General features: G+C 37.5%; 2 pseudogenes; one reads left to right on the forward strand and one right to left on the reverse strand.

The window, feature by feature from the left end:
- Positions 1-1,913: 1,913 nt before the first annotated feature.
- Positions 1,914-18,124, reverse strand: part of LOC132651130 (zinc finger protein 91-like) — a 310,759-nt pseudogene continuing 294,548 nt past the window's right edge.
- On the forward strand, positions 5,386-5,809 carry LOC132651183 (single-stranded DNA-binding protein, mitochondrial-like; annotated as a pseudogene).

The raw sequence follows: 18,124 nt of genomic DNA on the forward strand, positions 1-18,124 counted from the left end.
GATCTTCCTTATTCTCTTTGAGGTAGGGCAGTTACCCAAACTAAACTCAAATTTTTGCTCTTTTGTTTTGTTTTACTTACTATTTTTTTATTTTGCTAATTGTTTTTATTTTTCACAATTTATTTATTATATATGCTGATTGAAGGTCACTCCCTCAACTCTTACTGGTCCCATCCTCCCTCTGTGTTACCCACAATCCCTGTCCCTAGTCCATTCAAAATGGGAGTTCCCCTGATCTGCAATCCTCCCATACTTTATTGGAACACTTTTCAGCTATGAAAAACAGGGAAATAAAATTTCTGCTCTTATTTCTTCTCCATAGGCCACTGTGCTCACCTCAGAAGAATTCATACCATGAAGCTTGCCTGCAAGCTTACTGTGAAATCAACACCAGGTATAACTCATTTTAAAGAGTTCCACCCCCAAGACAGTGTTTTAGCATCTCATATCCAGAAACATGTGAAATTTGAAATGCTATGATGTGTGAAACATTTTATCACAAGCATTTCAGAGAAAAGCCTGCTTGGAGGCTGTTTCCTACCAGCCCAGGAAGGAAGGAGGGCCAGAAGATGAGGTATAAAGCTTGGAAGACCCACAAGCATAACAGTGATCAGACACACTGGGAACGACCTCAGAAAGTAAGTTCAACTTTAATTCCAGAAAACAGAGGCTATCTACGCCTTGGGTAGTGACTGGGATGCTCCAAGGATAGGTGTAGATAATTGTTTAAAACTAGGCACTTCAAGGATGTTTGATTTTCATTAAACAGCACATTCTTATCATATGAACAAGAACACAGAACCTAATTATCCTATATTTGAAGGGAGAGAAGAGTTATCAGGGATCTGTGTCAAAGGCCATCTATCAAATTTGGCTAGTTGCATCTATGTCTAAAGACACTCCCCAGTTGAAGTCAGGCACAGAAAACTCATCCTTGCCAAGGTTACACAACTAGGCCAGCAGCAGGGTCATACATGGAAGAGAAAGCCTCCTCCCTCACATCTCAAAATTCAGTCTGGGTTGTGATGGTTTTCAATAGAACCCCTGGAACAATAAGTATGTGTACACAAAGAAACTTCTACAGGCTACCACTGTTGTGTTACTCTCAGAGAACTTCCTAGCTAGTGTTAGTTCACCATTCCCTACATATTCACACATTGGACTAAACTTTTCTTGTCAAAAGTGAGACAATTGAAAATAGTAAATGTTGAGAATCAGTTTTATCAAAAAGTCTTCCCTAAACACATTTTATAATGCTTTTTCATGTAATTGATATTCACCATTCATTGTATTCTTTTTAAAAATAAGTTTATTTACTTTAAATTCCAATCGTAGTCCCCCTCCCTTCTCTGCCCCAGTACTACCCTCCATTCCTATTCCAACCCTATTCCCTTTCCACTTTAGAAAAGGGAGGTCATTTCCATTGAGCTAGTTTTACAGTTCTGTTGGATCTCAGTGGACCAAAGTACACAAAGGCATTTCCACATTGCTTATAGTCACAGAATTCCTCTCCAGTAAGGATACTTTTATTATGATGATGACTCTAGATTTGTGCAAGGCCTCACAATTTTAATATATTCATAAGGTTTTCCTCCATTATGAATCCTTTCATGATGATGAAGATTATACAAATGTGGAATGGTTTCACCATGTAAAAAGCACTCACAGGCTTTTGGTCCATTAGGATTTCTTTCATGAGTGTGGAGATTATTCTGAAGTCCAAAAGTTTTTTCACATTGGTTACAGTCAGACATTTTTCCAGTAAGTGTTATTTTATGTATTAGGAGATGTTATGTGCAAAGGCTTTGCCACATAGTTATATTCATATAGTTTCCCTCCAGAATGTGTTGTTGTCTTAGGAGATGATTGTTACATGCAAAGGCTTTATCACACTAATTACCCTCACCAGGCTTCTCTTCACTGTGTGTCTTTTCCTGTTTTCGGAGACTACTCTGCTGTGCAAAGGCTTTATCACGTTGGGTATATTCATAAAGTTTCTTTCCAGTATGCGTTCTTTTATGTCTTATGAGATTACTGTTTTGTGCAAAGGCTTTACCACACTGGTTACATTCATAAGGTTTCTCTCCAGTGTGTGTTCTTTTATGGCGTAAGAGAGTACTGTTTCCTGCAAAGGCTTTGCCACACTCATTACATTCATAAGGTTTCTCTCCAGTGTGTGTTCTTTTATGGCTTAAGAGATGACTGTTTTCTGCAAAGGCTTTACCACACTGGTTACATTCATAAGGTTTCTCTCCAGTGTGTGTTCTTTTATGGCTTAAGAGAGTACTGTTTTGTGCAAAGGCTTTACCACACTGGTTACATTCATAAGGTTTCTCTCCAGTGTGTGTTCTTTTATGGCTTAACAGAGTACTGTTTTGTGCAAAGGCTTTACTACACTGGTTACATTCATAAGGTTTCTCTCCAGTGTGTGTTCTTTTATGGCTTAAGAGAGTACTGTTTCGTGCATAGGCTTTGCCACACTGGTTACATTCATAAGGTTTCACTTCAGTGTGTGTTCTTTTATGGCGTAAGAGAGTACTGTTTCCTGCAAAGGCTTTGCCACACTCATTACATTCATAAGGTTTCTCTCCAGTGTGTGTTCTTTTATGGCTTAAGAGATGACTGCTTTCTGCAAAGGCTTTACCACACTGGTTACATTCATAAGGTTTCTCTCCAGTGTGTGTTCTTTTATGGCTTAAGAGAGTACTGTTTTGTGCAAAGGCTTTACCACACTGGTTACATTCATAAGGTTTCTCTCCAGTGTGTGTTCTTTTATGGCTTAACAGAGTACTGTTTTGTGCAAAGGCTTTACTACACTGGTTACATTCATAAGGTTTCTCTCCAGTGTGTGTTCTTTTATGGCTTATGAGATGACTGTTTTGTGCAAAGGCTTTGCCACACTGGTTACATTCATAAGGTTTCTCTCCAGTGTGTGTTCTTTTATGGCTTAAGAGATGACTGTTTTCTGCAAAGCCTTTACCACACTGGTTACATTCATGAGGTTTCTCTCCAGTATGTGTTCTTTTATGCCATAGGAGAACAGTGATATAGGGGAAGGCTTTACCACATAGAGTGCATTTAAAGGGTTTCTCTCCAGTATGACTGCTTTCATGCCTGCAAAGAAAATTGGCACATGTGAAAGATTTACCCCAGTCATTTCATTACACTAATAAATATATTTATCTATATGAATTAATTTCTTTTTTTTCATGAGTTTCTTTTTTTATTTTTTTTATTTTTTTTATCAGTTACATTTTATTAACTCTGTATCCCAGCCGTGTCCCGATCCCTCATTCCCTCCCAGTCCCTCCCTCCCTCCCTCATCTCCACCGTGCCCCTTTCCAAGTCCACTGATAGGGGTGACCTCCTCCCCATTCATCTGATCCTGTTTCATCAGGTATCTTCAGTACTGGCTGCAAAGCCCTCCTCTGTGGCCTAACAGGACTGCTCCTCCCTTCGGGGTTAGGGAGACCAAAGAGCCAGTCATTGAGTTAATTTCATAATTTGATCTAATGGTAAAGAAGAATAACATTTTAAAGTTTTATCACTTTATTTACATTCATGGTATTCCCCTTCATTATGGGTATTTTTGAAGATCCCTGTGGTGGTAAGAGCATTTGTTATGTGGATCACTTTTATAGCATCATTTTTCTATAAGAGATTTTCTCCTATATATGAAGAATATTGTAAGTATTCAGAGTTTTACCACAGCAATTCCATTCACAAATTTTTGTACTGTATGCATGCTACTTCATTTACAAAGTAAGCTAAGACAAGCAGAATTTCCAAAATCCTAGTATTCATAGGAATTTTCAGCAATATGAGTTTGCTGATGAATTCTCAGTGAAGTTGCAAAACAAATTAACAGTAACCATTTATCACATTCAGAAAAATTACTCACAGTGGGGACTACTACCAAATCAATTGTTCTTGGAGAAAGAGAGGGACACTGTTTCTTTCAATATCCCTATGCTCATGTGTCTTAGAAACATATGATATACCAGTTTAATTTACAAAAATAATAAAGATTCCCACATTGAATTAACACAGTTTGTTTTTTTTTGTTCATCATAGACATGTCATATAGGGATTAAGGTTTCTCCACAACAATATTCTTGATTCTCATAAGCTGTTCCTTTCACTAAACTTTACAATGTTACTGCATGAAAATGAGTAACACTGGTTCTACTATGATTTTTTTTGCTTATTAGAAGGTTTTGGACACATACTGATCACCAATTCAGTGTTTATACCTCTTACAATATCCGAGTAGATAGAATGAGAATAAACAGATTGGCAGTTCAAGTCAGTAGCTGTAATGTCCATACGATTCAAATGGTATTTTTGTTACAATATTATTTTATTTTCTTCTATCTTAGGGGAGTGTCTTGTAAACACAAATCAGATACCTGACATTGAAGTACATGGAATTATGAGATTTTAATGATCATCAGTACACTTAAAGCAGTGCTGTTTTTACACTGTTGCTTTTCTTTAAAACTTCCAGGACACAGCCATGTGTGCTGGTACATGCCTTCAATTCCAGCACTTGTGGAGGCAGAAGCAGGCAGATCTGTGTGATTTTGAGGTCAGGCTGGTCTAACAAGCAAGTCTAAGAAAGTCACAGATACCCAGAAACAAATCTATTTCAAAAACAGAAAATAAAAAGCAGCCAATAAACAAACAAACAAACAAAAAAACAAAAAACACCAGACTTCCAGGACATTAAAATTTAAGATTTATATCTGTGTCAACATGCACATAAAGTTACCTTTTATTACTTGTAGAACTTTGAAACTGTTCTTCAATATTATGGTCATCCCAATTGTAGCCTAAAATATAGTACGAGAAAATATATATTATTGGAAATATCATGTTATTATTAAGGCAAAACTTAAATCACTATCTTCTGTGACCCTGAGAACCATGCCTGATTTATTTACCTCATTCCTCCTCATTCTCAATTGGAATTACAGAAGAGGATCAATAACAAAGTAAAAGCCGTCTCTTTATTTTAAAAGTGAAAGAAAAATTGCAGTTTTACCTATAGCAGTGAGGTTTTCACAGGTCTCTAGCATCACATCTTTGTAGAGTTGCTTCTGGGAAGGTTCCAGCAAGGCCCACTCTTCTTGGCTGAATTTCACATGCACATCATTGAAGGTCACCGAATTCTAAAATATGCCATACATTTGTACAACAGAAACAGTGGCAACAATATAATTTATACGTCATTGTCAATATAATCATATAATTCTACTGCTTCTGCAATTTATTTTCTGACACAGAAGTGCGAATGTTATACAGTTGGGTGCTGTGTGTGATGTGAAGTAGGGGAGATGAAAAAGCCAAAAGGTTAGATTGAAAAAAAAAACCAAAGGTGTGCTTCAAAAACCTGTGTTTCATCAGTTTGTAAGACATGAATATAAATTAGCCATTAGTTGGGATCTTGAGCAATCTATGAATCATCTTCAGTTACTTGCGTGAGTATTTCATGACCCTGTCATGATACAAGTGGAAGGACAAAACACAGTCATGATATTTTATATAGCAACAAATGAGATGTGTTCATCAGGGGACACTGAACAGATGGGTAACATCAGTCAAAAGACAACATGGTACTGAATATTATGTTTTGACCAGTTCTCAGGGATGTGGCATATCAGTATGTGAAGAGGGGGGCTCATATATTTGTGGAAGGGAAAGTGGACTACAGTGAATACATGGATAAAAATAATGTGAGTGGCAAGCAACAATAATCATAGCCAATAACACCATATTTCTGAGTGACCAGACAAAAGAAAAGGAATAGAACACATGATTATTCTTTGATTATTGTTTTGTATATCCTCCTTACTAAATAATGTAGCCTATAGATTAAAAATAAAGATTAAAACTTTTCTATTAAAAAAGAAGTGTTAATGTTATCACTAAGTCATTTTAGAAGAAAACGGAATAACAAGTTTTAACTGTATCATATCTGAACTTTTTGAAGAGGATATAGCTTTGGAATAGACATGGCAATTAATGTGGACAAAGACAAACAGAGAGAAGAGTGTGAAATAGAGAGACAGAGACATAGAGACAGAGACACAGAGAGAGAGAAATTAACAGATGAACAATACTAAGTACAGATCAGAGAAATTTATTAACAGTTACTAACTACAAAAAATGGTGGACAAGCGGGGTGTATTCTGCCATGCCTTCAATTCCATCACTCAGGAGGCAGACACAGGTGTATCTTATTGAACTGGATGTCAGCATTATCTATTCAAAGAGTTCTAGAACAGCCAGACCTATATAGTAAGACAGAGCCTCCTCTTAAAGTCAATCAAACAAACACAAAATATTGAAAGAACTCAGAGGTCTTTACTGAAACTTCTACAAGGAATTATACATTCACTCCTGTTGTATATTTATTCTCCAGAAATCTGCACTGTCCCAACTTAAACTGTAACTTCAATGATATCTTACTAAAAGGGAATGCATGTTTAAACAGCTAAAAATAGAAAGATGAAAATATTAACAATGTAAATGCTGATCATAAATAAGCAACATAAAACAGGACAGATGGCTCAGCAGTGAGGAGTTCTTGCTGCTCTTTCAAATAATTGGGCTCAATTGTCAGTGATTACCTGGGACCAACTACTATCAATTGCTATAAGTTCATGAGTTCTGAAGACATCTTCAGACTACTGTGAGGATTAGGCACACAAGAGGTGCATATTCATGCATACAATCAAAATACTCATATTCAGTAAAAATTAAAAATATAGATCCCAGATGGTTGGGCTGATTGCATACTGTGTCTGATAAGCTGGGTAGCAGAGACTGCATGGCGTCCAATAGTTGGATCTGTGGGTCCCAACTGACTGTGTTTCAAATGTAAGAAAACCAATGATGAGGGAAACAATCGGGTCCAACCTCAGAGCACCCAGCTATTCTCTGGGAAAGTCCCTGGGATGTTGCAGCAGGAATAAGGTTTTCAAGCAAATGAACCCAAGAAGCAAGCAGGAGTAGATATTCTAATATCTAATAAAATAGACTTTCAACCAAAATTAATTGAAAGGGATGAAGAAGGGGGGAATTTAAGATGGCGGTGCCAGGAGGACATTGGGTCTGAGGAGTAGGACAGCAATGTTGGTACAGCAACTAAAAGACTGATCTCTGGGCCCTAAAGCAACAGTGATTCTGTTTCCCAGGTGAGAGGAAACTCCACGGTGTGGGTGTCAGTCAGGTCCACTCTCAGGTCACTCAGCGAGAACCCAGAAGATATCCCGGGTTGCAGGATACACCTTTGTGTCCTGATAACCTTTCCAGAGTAAATTATGTTCTCCAGGGCACCAGAGACTGGGAGCCCCAGTCTAGAAAAGAAACAGGGAAGAAGAAAGCAGGACTGACCTCAGGTCACCCAGTCTATCTCTGGAAAGGTCCTGCAGACCAGTGCGTGCACAGCTGTCATGTCTAAGTGTGCCTCCAGCTGCTAGCCCTGCATGCCCTACTCTCCATCACAGAACTGTGTGCCCCAGGACACTAGAGGATGGGTTTCCCTGTCTGGAGAAAACCCCACAGGCAGGGAAACAGCAGGTCCAAGATTAGAGAACTCAGCCAACTCCCCCCACACACACACTACAACTACCATACATTGAAACATTCTTGGAAAAGTTCTCAGCTCCTTTCCCAGTCACCTGCTTGGACCATCATTGGCAATTGCCTATGCATTCTACATGCCACGTCAAACACCACAGACTGAGTCTTCCTGTTGGGAGAAAACCCAAAGTTGGGGAAATATCTGGCCCTACCTCAGGACACCTAGCTCCAGAAAAGTTTCTGGTTATCCACAGGCTCCAGACTCTAGCCTCCTGCTGCACACATGAGAGTCGTGCTCATGTGCCACTGATTACCACTTGGATACTGGGGCAGAGAGCCCCAATATCAGACCTCCAGAAGCATGGGTTCCCTGAGATCAACCCCCAGATACTGCTCCAAGGGACAATCAGTTATCCCTAACTAAACTGACCAAACCACGGGGCACTCAGGTTACAGCAGCACCTCACTAAATTTACATCAAGAAATCCAGCAGCAGGGCAGCTGTCTCCAGAACTTCTCTGGGTGAGAGGATAGCCCCATTTACTAACAAAGGCCACAATTACTACTCAGGTGTGTATGCCTGAGATGAGCTGTGGCAATTCCTGAAAAATACCTGCCATTCAGTGACCATACCTAAAAATCTAAGGAGGGCTCCTTTGGGAAAAATCATCTTCCTGCCAAGGGGATTCTCCCCACCACAAGATTTGAGGAAGCACCAGAAACTAACAGTCAACATCTAAGATAGCCAAATGGGTAGATGCAAGTGTAAAAGCTCAATTCAAAAAGGGCAGAGCAATATGGAGTCTCCAGAACCCAGTTATCCATGGGGAAGTAGCCCTGGATACCCCAGCATAAATGAAATTGAAGAAGATGACCTTATATCTATGCTTAAGAAGAGGATAATAGAGGAAACAAATAAAATGTGTAAAGAACTAGAGGAAGATAAAGTCAAACAGATTATGGCCATCTGCAAAGAAATGGAAGAAGATAAAGACAAACAGATTACAGCCAAACGTAAAGAAATACAGGAAGTTGCATCCAAACAATTTGTGGCCTTTACAGAAGAAATACTTAAATCAGTGAAAGAAATTAAAGAAACAAAAGATTGTTCAAACAAACAGCTGAAGGAACTGAAGGAAAATACATTCAGACAGGTGAAGGAAATCAACAAAACAGCTCAAGATCTGAAGATACAATTGGAAAAATTAAAGAAAACACAAATGGAGGAAACTGTGGAAAGAAAGAACTTAGGGAAGAAAACAGGAACTACAGAGGTAAGCATAACCAATAGATTATGAGAGATGGAAGAAAGAATCTCAGGTGTGGAAGACACAATGGAAGAAATCGATGTATCCATCAAAGAAAATGTTAAATCTAAAAAATTCCTGACACAGACCATCCAAGAAATCCAAGACAATATGAAAAGGCAAAACCTAAGAATAATAGGGATAGAGAAAAAAGAAGATTTCCTCCTCCAAGGGCCAGAAAATATTTTCAGTAAAATCATAGAACAACCAGAGAAATCTTCCAGCTGATAAACACCTTCAGCAAAGTGGTAGGATGCAAAATCAACTCAAAAAATCAGAAGCCCTCCTGTATACCAAAGACAAAAGGGCTGATAAAGAAATAAGGGAAACAACACCCTTCACAATAGCTACTAACCACATAAAATACTTTGGGGTTACACTAACCAAACAAGGGAAAGACCTGTTTGAGAAAAACTTCAAGTCTCTGAAGAAAGAAATTGAAGATGTCAGAAAATGGAAAGATCTCCCATGCTCATGGATTGGTAGGATAAACATTGTGAAAATGGCCATCCTGCCAAAAGCAATCTACAGATTCAATGCAATTCCCATCAAAATACCAACTCAATTCTTTACAGACCTTGAAAAAAAGATTCTCAGCTTCATATGGAGAAACAAAAAACCCAAAATCTCCAAAACGATCCTGTACAACAACAGATCATCTGGAGGTATCTCCATCCCCTATCTCAAGTTGTACTACAGAGCAATAGTAATAAAAATTGCATGGTATTGGCACAGAAACAGAAAGGAGGATCAATGTAACTGAATAGAAGATCCAGAAATAAACCCACACACCTATGAATACTTGATTTTTGACAAAGCAGCCAAATCCAGTCAATGGAAAAAAGACAGCATCTTCAACAAATGGTGCTGGTCCAACTGGATGTCTACATGCAGGAAAATGAAAGTGGATTCATATTTATCATTGTGCACAAAACTAAGGTCCAAGTGGATCAAAGACCTCAACATTAAACCAGATACTCTAAATTTGTTAGAAAAAAAAGTGGGGAACAGCCTAGAACTCATTGATACAGGAGACAACTTCCTGAACAGAACACCAACAGCACAGGCTCTAAGAGTAACAATCAATAAATGGGACCTCATGAAGCTGAAAAGCTTCTGTAAAGCAAAGGACACCATCATCCAAACAAAACAACTGCCTACAGGTTGGAAAGAATCATCACCAACCCTATATCTGACAGAGGGCTAATATCCAGTATATATAAAGAACTAAAGAAGCTGAAAAGCAACAAAACAAATAATCCAATTGAAAAATGGGGAACAGAGCTAAACAGAGAATTCTTGATAGAGGAATATCAAATGGCAGAGAAACAGTTAAAGAAATACTCAACCTCATTAGCTATTAGGGAAATGCAAATCAAAATGACCCTGAGATATCACCTTACACCCATCAGAATGGCCAAGATGAAAAACTCAATTGACAACACATGCTGGAGAGGTTGTGGAGAAAAGGGAACCCTCCTCCACTGCTGGTAGGAATGTGAACTGGGACAACCACTTTGGAAGTCAATCTGGCGCTTACTCAGACAATTAGGAATAACGCTTCCTCAAGACACAGCTATACCACTGCTATGTATATACCAAAATTTTGCTCAAGTACACAATAAGGACATTTGCTCAACCATGTTTGTAGCAGCTTCATTTGTAATAGCCAGAACCTGGAAACAACCCAGATGTCCATCATCGAAGGAATGGATACAGAAATTGTGGTATTTTTACACAATGGAATACTACTCAGCAATAAAAAATGAGGAAATTATGAAATTTGCAGGAAAATGGTGGGATCTAGAAAAGATCATTCTGAGTGAAGTACCCTAGAAGGAGAAAGACAAACATGGTATATACTCGCATATATAGACCTACAAGATATAATAAACATAATGACGTCTATACACCTAAAGGAGATAAACAAGAAAGCAGACATGAGGTAAGATATCAATCCTCACTTAGAAAGACAACTGAGATGTGCATTGGACATATGGCAGGAGTCTACCGCAGAAGGCATCTGAAAGACCCTACCAAGTAGCATTTCAAAACAGATACTAAGACTCATAACCAAACCTTCAGCAAAAGGAGAGTTAGTATGACAGGGAAAGGATAGGAGCCCCACAAGGACCAAATATATCTGGGCACAGGGTTTTTTTTTTTCTGAAACTGTTTCTCCAACCAAATACCATGTATGGATATAACCTAGAACCTTTACTCAGACGAAGCTCGTGGTAGCTCAATAACCAATTGGTTTGCCATAGTAAGAGGAACAGGGACTATCTCTGACAGGAACTCAATGGCAGGCTCTTTGACTCCCCACCCCACAAGGGAGCAGCAGTTCTGCTAGGCCACAGAGGAAGACTTCACATCCAGCCCTGAAGATACCAGAAAAAAACAGGGACAGATGAAATGGGAGGAGGTCCTCCCCAATCCATGGACTTGGAAAGGGGCAGGGAGAAGTTGAGGGAGGAAGGGTGGGATTGGGAGGGAATAAGGTAGTGGGATACAGCTGGGATACTGCATTAATAAAATGTAACTAATAATAACAAACAATTAAAAAAATACAAGAAAATCATAGCAGAAAATTTCCCCAACTAAAAAGAGAGGTGTATAAGAATACAAGAAGCCTACAGAATACCAAATAAATTAGACCAGAAAAGAAAATTCTCCCACCATATAATAAACAGTAAGTATACAGAACAAAGAAAATCTACTAAAAACTGCAAGGGAAAAAGGCCAAGTAACATATAATGGCAAACCTAACAGAATCACACCTGACTTATCTACAGAGACTATGAAAGCCAGAAGGGCCTGAACAGATATCATGCAGACCCTAAGAGAACATAGATGTCTGCCCAGGCTACAATACCCAGCAAAAATCTCAGTCATCATAGATGGAGCAAACAAGATATTTAATGACAAAAGCAAATTTAAACAATACCTAACCATAAATCCAGAGGTACAGAAGCTCCTAGAAGGAAAACTACAACCCAGGAAAGTTAACTACATTCAGGAAAACACAGAAAATAAATAATGTCACTACCACAAAACTAAATGTAACCAAGCACACAAACACACTACCACAAGCAACATTAAAATAAAAGGAACTAACAGCCACTTGTCACTAATTTCCCTCAACATCAATGGACTTAACTCTCCAATAAAGACACAGACTAACAGAATGGATACATAAACAAGACCCAACTATCTGTTGCATACAAGAAACACATCTAAATCACAGAGATAGACATTACCTGAGAGTAAAGAGCTAGAAGGGTCCAAGCAAATGGACCCTAAGAAACATGCAGGAGTAGCCATTCTAATATCTAATAAAATATATTTTCAACCAAAATCAATCAAAGGACATGAAGAAGGTCATTTTAAACTCATCAAAGGAAAATTGTGCCAGGAAAAATTTGCAATTCTAAACATCTATGCCCCATATACAAGGTACCCACGTTTGTAAAAGAAACATTAATAAAACCTAAACCACACACAGATCCCCATACATTACTAGTGGGAGATGTCAACACCACACTCTCAACAAAGGACAGGTCAAGAAAACAGAAATTAAAAAAAACAATATCTCTAATAGAGGTCATGAATCAAATATACCTAACAAACATCTACAGAACCTTACACCCAAACACAAAAGAATTTACCTCCTCTGCACCTCATGGAACCTTCTCCAAAATAGACCATATCATTGGTCACAAAGTGAGCCTCGACCTATACAAGAAGATTGAAATAATCCCTTCTATACTATCTAATTACCATGGTCTAAACCTGGACCTCAACAACAACAGAAATAGCAAAAAGCCTACATACACATGGAAAGTGAAGAACTCACTACTAAATGACAGCTGGGTCAGGGAAGAAATAAATAAAGAAATTAAAGTCTTCCTAGAATTCAATGGAAATGAAGACACAACATAACAAAACTTCTGGGACACAATTAAAGCAGTGCTAATACGAAAGTTCATAGCACTAAGTGCCTTCAAAAAGAAATTTATAACACCTCATACAATCAACTTATTGGCTCACCTAAAATCCCTAGAAAAAAGAAGCAGACACACCAAAAAGGAGTAGAATAATCAAACTCAGGGCTGAAATCAATAAATTAGAAACAAATAAAACATTTAAAAGAATCAATGAAACCAAGAGCTGGTTCTTTGAGAAAATCAACAAGATAGACACACCCTTAGCCAAACAAACTAAAAGGCAGAGAGAGATTATCCAAATTAACAAAATCAGAAATGAAAACGAGGATAAAACAAAAGACACTAAGGAAATCCAAACAATCCTTAGGACTTACTTCAAAAGTCTTTATGCCACACAATTTGGAAATCTAAATGAAATGGACAATTTTCTTGGTTGATTCAACTTACCAAGGCTGAATCAAGACCAGGTAAATCAATAAAATATTTCTGTATCCACTAAGGAAATAGAAGCATTCATCAAAAGTTTCCAATCCACAAAAAGCTCAGGGCCAGATGGTTTCAGTGAATAATTCTACCAGACCTTCAAAGAAGAGGGAACTCCAGCTCTCTTCAATCTATTCCACAAAATAGAAACAAAAGGAACACTACCAAACTCATTCACTGAAGCCACAGTCACCTTGTAACCTAAACCTCACAAAGACACAACCATGAAAGATAATTTCAGGCCAATCTCCCTTATAAACATTGATGCAAAAATACTCAACAAAATACTTTGAAAACCCAATACAAGAACACATCAAATATATCATCCACTATGACCATATAGGCTTCATGCCAGGTATGCCGGGGTGGTTCAATATACAAAAATCCATCAATGTGATCTACCATATTAAAAAATTGAAAGAAAAAAACACATGATAATCTCCTTAGATGCTGAAAAAGCATTTGAAAAAATCCAGCATCCATTCATGTTTAAACTATTGGAGAGATCAGGGATACAAGACACATACCTAAACATAGTAAAGACAATATACAGCAAGCCTATAGCCAATATCAAGCTAAATGGAGAGAAACGTAAATCAATCCCACTGAAATCAGGGACAAGGTAAGGCTGCCTATTCTCTCCATATCTCTTCAACATAGTTCTTGAAGTCCTTGCTAGAGCAATAAGATAATTAAAGGAAATCAAAAGGATACAAATTGGAAAGGAAGAAGTCAAAGTATCACTATTTGCAGATGATATGATAGTATACTGGAGTAACTCCAAAAATTTTACCAGAGAACTCCTACAGGTGATAAACACCTTTGGCAAAGGGGCTGGATACAAAATTAACTCAAAAAAGTCAGTAGCCCTCCTGTATACAAAAGACAAAAGGGCTGAGAAAGAATTTAGGGAACCAACACCCTTCACAATAGCCACAAAGGACATAAAGTATCTTGGTGTGACCATAACCAAGCAAGTCAAAGACTTGTATGAAAAAAAATTCAAGTCTCTGAAGAAAGAATTAGAAGATTTCAGAAGATGGAACTATCTTCCATGTTCATAGTTTGGCAGGATTAACATAGTAAAATTGGACATCTTACCAAAAGCAATCAACAGATTCAATGCAATTTCCATCAAAATACCAACAGAATACTTTGCAGACCTTGATAGAAGATTTCTCAACTTCATATGGGATGCAGTGAAAGCAGTCCTTAGAGGAGTTTTAATAGCACTAAAGGCCTTCGTAAGCTATTAGAGACATCCCATACAAGCAACTTAATGGCACACCTAAAAGCCCTAGGAAAAAAGAAGCAGGCACACCCAGCAGGAGTAGATCACTAGGAAAAACCAAACTCAGGACTGAAATCAATGAATTAGAAACAAAGATAATAATTCAAAGAATCGAAGAAACCAAGAGGTAGTTCTTTGAGAAAATAAAAAACACAGACAAACTCTTAGCCAAATTAAGTAAATGGCAGAAAGATGCTATCCAAATCCACAAAGTCTGAAAGAAAGATCTAACAGACACTGAGACAATCCAAAGAACCATTAACTCTTATGTCAAAAGCCTGTATGCCACAAAATTTGAAAATCTAAATGAAATATACAATTCTCTTTAGAGTCCACTTACCAAAATTGAATCAACATCAGGTAAAAATATTAAATAGTCTTATAGTGCTTAAGACAATAGAGGCAGCCACTAAAATACTCCCAACCAAAAAATTCCAAGGGCCAGATCATTTCAGAGCAGAATTCTACAAGACCTTCAAAGAAGAGTGAATACTGATATTCTCCAAATTATTCCACAAAATAGAAACGTATGCAATATGAACAAATTCCTTTTTTAAGACCACAGTCACCTTGATAAATCCTCAAAGATCCCCAAAAAGAAAGAGAATTTCAGACCAATCTCTTTTATGAGCAATGATGTAAAAATACTCGCAAATCAAATCCAAGAATATATCAAAGATATCATCCACCATAACCAAGTAATCTTCGTCCCAGGCATGCAGGGGTAGTTAAGTACATGGAATCCATCAATGTAATCCACCATATAAACAAATTGAAAAAAAAACAAAAAACAAAACAAAAAACAGAACAACACAGGACCAGTTTCTTAGATGCTGAAAAAGCATTTGACAATATACAACAATTATTCTTGTTTACAGTCCTGGAGAGACCAGAGACAAAGGCACATATTTAAAAATAGTAAAGACAGTATACAGAAATCCTATAGCTAACATCAAACTAAATGAAAAGAAGGTTAAATCAATTCTACTGGACTCAAGGACAAGACAAGGCTACACACTCTCTCCAAATCTCTTCAATACAGTACTCAAAGTCCTATCTAGGGCAATAAGACAACTAACAGAGATCTAGGGGACACAAATTGATAAGGAAGAAGTCAAATATCACTATTCACAGATGATATGACAGTATACAAAAATGACCCCAAAAATTCTACTGTAGGAAATGCCTACAGTTGAAAAACACTTCAGCAAAGTAGCTGGATATAAAGTGAACTAAAAAAAAAAAATTAGTAGCACTCCTGTATACAAAAGATAATTGGACCGAGAAAGAATTAGGAAAATAACACCCTTCACAATAGCCAGGAAAAAAATAACATAATATATCTTTATGTTAGCCTCAACAAGCCAGTGAAAAACCTATATGGAAAAAAAAAAAAAAAAAACTTCAAGTCTCTGAAGAAAGAAATTGAAAAAGATACCAGAAAATAGAAATATCTCTCATGCTCATGGATCAGTAGGATCAACATAGTAAAAATTGCCATTGTACGAAAAAACAATCTACAGATTCAATGATATGCCCATCAAAATATGAACATAATTCCTTAAGGAATTTAAAAAAATTCTCAGGTTCATATGGAAAAATAAAAAAAGCCAGAATAGCTAAAACAATCCTGTACAATACTAGATCTTCAGTAGGTATCACCATTCTTCATCTCAAGCTCTATTATAAATCAATAGTAATAAAAACTACATGGTACTGAATTAAAAACAATCAGTGGATCAATGGAATTGAAGTGAAGACCGATAAATAAACCCACATACCTATGGCCACTTGATTTTTGACAAAGAAACCAAAATCATGCAAATGGTACTGGTCTAACTGGAAGTTTACATGTGGAAAAATGAAAATAGATCCATATAGATCACCCTGCACTAAACTGCAGTCCAAGTTGTTCAAAGACATCAACATAAAACCAGATACACTAAATCTGTTAGATAAAAAAGTGGGAAAGATCTTCAATCTCATTGGCATAGAAGGTAACTTCCTCAACAGAACACAAAAAAACACTTGCTCTAAAATCAGGAATTAATGAATAGGATCTCATAAAACAAAAAGCTTCTATGAAGCAAAGAACTCTGTCAATAGAACAAAATGACAGCCTACAGCCTGGCAAAAGATCTTCACCAACCCTACATACCACTGAAAGAGCTAATAAACAATATATATAAAGAGCTGAAGAAATTAAACTCAAATAATCCAAATAATCCAATTTAAAACTGGGGTACAGAACTATACAAAGATTTCTCCACAGAGGAATATCAAATGGTGGACATTAAATGCACAATATGTGTAGTCATCATGGAAATGCAAATGACATTCCATCTTAAACCCATCATAGCTAAGGTCAAAACCTGAAGTGACAGCAAGTTAGTGAGAATGTGAAGAAAGGAACACTCCTCCATTGCTATGGGAGTGAAAACTTATACAACCGCTTTAGAAATGAATCTCATACTTTCTCAGACAATTAGAAATAGTGTTACTTCAAGACCCAGCTATACCATTTCTGGGCATATATCAAAAAGATGCTCCACCATTCAACAAAGATATTTGCTCAACTGTGTTCATAACATCTATATTCATAATAGCCATAATAGGGAAACAAACTATATGTCTCTCAACCAAACCATTGTTTTAGAGAAATTGTGGTGCATTTACACAATGGAATGCACCTCGGGTATTAAAAAAAAAAAAAAGGAAACTATAAAATTTTCAGGCAAGTAGATGGAACTAGAAATGATCATCCTAAGTGAGTTATTCCAAAACCAGAAAGACATGCATGGTATATACTCATTTGTAAATGGATAATGGCCATAATATAGGATAAACATACTACAATCTATAGACATAAAGGAGCTAAATAAAAAGGAGGACCCTATGGAGGATGCTTAATTCTTATGCAAAAGTGCAAATAAAATCGACACCAGAAGTGACTGAGGAGAGGGAAGAGGATGAGAGCCTAACATATATATCCTCCGAAAGACGCCCAGCAGGGGTTCAAAACAGATACTAAGATTCACAGCCAAACTTTGGGTAGAGCACAGGGAATCATAGGAAAGAGTGAGAGGATAGAATGTAGAAAGACCCAGAGCTGGCAGGACCTCCATAAGAAGACCAACAAGGACAACAAATCTGGGCCCATGGGGACTTGCAGAGATTGATGGACTCACCAAAGACCATTCATGAAGAGGAAACAGACCCCTGCTCAGATGTAGCTGATAGGCAGCTCAGTCTCCATGTTTGATCCATAGTAAGGGGAGAAGGTGCTGGCTTTGACATGGACTCTGTTGTGTGCTATTTGATCATTTCCCCTTGGTGGAGGGGCATTGCTATGCCACAGAGGAAGAGGATGCAGGAAGTCCTAGTGAGACTTGATAGGCTGGGTTCAGATGGTCGGAGAGGAGGGTTCCCTGTATCTGAGATATAGGAAGTGGGATAAGGACAAAAATAAATGGAGGGTGAGACAAGGAAGAGTCAAAGGAGAAGATTAC

This window comes from Meriones unguiculatus, assembly GCF_030254825.1.
Source record: "Meriones unguiculatus strain TT.TT164.6M chromosome 13 unlocalized genomic scaffold, Bangor_MerUng_6.1 Chr13_unordered_Scaffold_40, whole genome shotgun sequence".
Classification (NCBI taxonomy): Eukaryota; Metazoa; Chordata; class Mammalia; order Rodentia; family Muridae; genus Meriones; species Meriones unguiculatus.